Raw genomic sequence first — 1404 nt, 5'->3', positions numbered from 1 at the left:
CCGCGAGCGGGCGCGGAGCGCGGGCCTCGGGGGTCCCGGCCCCCGAGAGAAGCCGCTTCCTTGGTTCCCCGAATCGCCCTCACAGGCCGCTTCGGAGGCTTTCCTCCCTGGTCTCTCTCACACCCTTACGATCGACCCCGCATGTCTATCTCAGACACCTCCTTGGAGGACGGTTCCTAGCGCCCCCAAATCTCCCTCGGAGACCCCCTGACAACCTTGTCCCAGCCCCTCCGACGCTCCCAGGTCTTCCCAGAAGCCTACTCCTTCAATTCCCATACGCTTTTCCAGAGACCTTACTGGGTCTTCGAAATCGTCCTCAGAGAACCGCTCCCCGCCCCACACCCGGCCCTGGCCCCAGTCCTCCATCCTCCTCTTCTTTCCAGAAATATTCCCCGAGGCCACTCCTCGGATATTCCAGCGGTATGTGTCAGATGTCTTTTCCAGGAGCGTCCCTCGGAAGCCCTAAAACCTTCCTTCACAGTCTTCCTCAAATCCCCTCCAGACCTGACATTTCCGGAATCTCCCCCAGAGACTGACTTCGGATAGCCCCACAGTCTCCCTTAGACTTCCCTCTCACACATCCCAGGAATTTTCCCTCCCACCTACCCCCATACCAGAAGTCGCCCGCGGTATTTTCCACTCAGAGCCCCCAAATCTCAGAAGCCCTCCTCCAAATCCTTCAGAATGTCCCTGATGTGTCCTGAAAATCTTCAGAGACTCTGAAATGTCCTCAGACCCCCAAAACCCACCTGGACGACCACTCCGCCACCAGCTATCTCCCATACACTCCCTCTTCATATATCTCAGAAGTCATACCTTTGGATCCCTCCAGAGATCCCAACATTTCTCCCAGAGACCTCCTCATGTCCCTTAAATATCACCCTGAAATACCCTAGAGATTACCTTCATGTATCCCAAAGATCTTCCCCCTGAGCCCCCTCACCCCATCCCACTCATCTCAAAAACCTCCGGAGATTCCCTGAAATACTATGGTGAACTCTCTTTCCACATTCCAAAAGCCTCTTCCGAAACCTTTCTTGTGTATCCGAAATCTTACCCATACCAGATGTTCTAAAAATTGCTTCTTCGGGATTGCAAGAAGTTTCCTTACAGGTTTTCTCTACAACCTCCCTTTCTAAATCTACTTTTAGATGAACTTTTTTAACATCCTCCTCACAATCCCTGTAAACCCCAAGGCCCCCTTCACGACCCTTCTGAGATGCAGTTTTTCAAGATCTCAGATCTCAGAGATTCCAGCAACCCCCTGAGCCTTCCTGAGATGTGCCCTTGAAATCCCTGCCAGAGACCTTTCCAACACCACCCAGAACTCCTTGAATCAATTGAATCACCACTGAGAAACCTCCTGCCTTTTTAAGAGACTTTTGCTAGAGATTTTCTTCCCTG

The sequence above is a fragment of the Pteropus vampyrus genome, unplaced genomic scaffold (assembly GCF_000151845.1).
Source record: "Pteropus vampyrus isolate Shadow unplaced genomic scaffold, Pvam_2.0 Scaffold203, whole genome shotgun sequence".
NCBI classification, from domain to species: Eukaryota; Metazoa; Chordata; class Mammalia; order Chiroptera; family Pteropodidae; genus Pteropus; species Pteropus vampyrus.
This window is presented reverse-complemented; position numbering follows the sequence as displayed.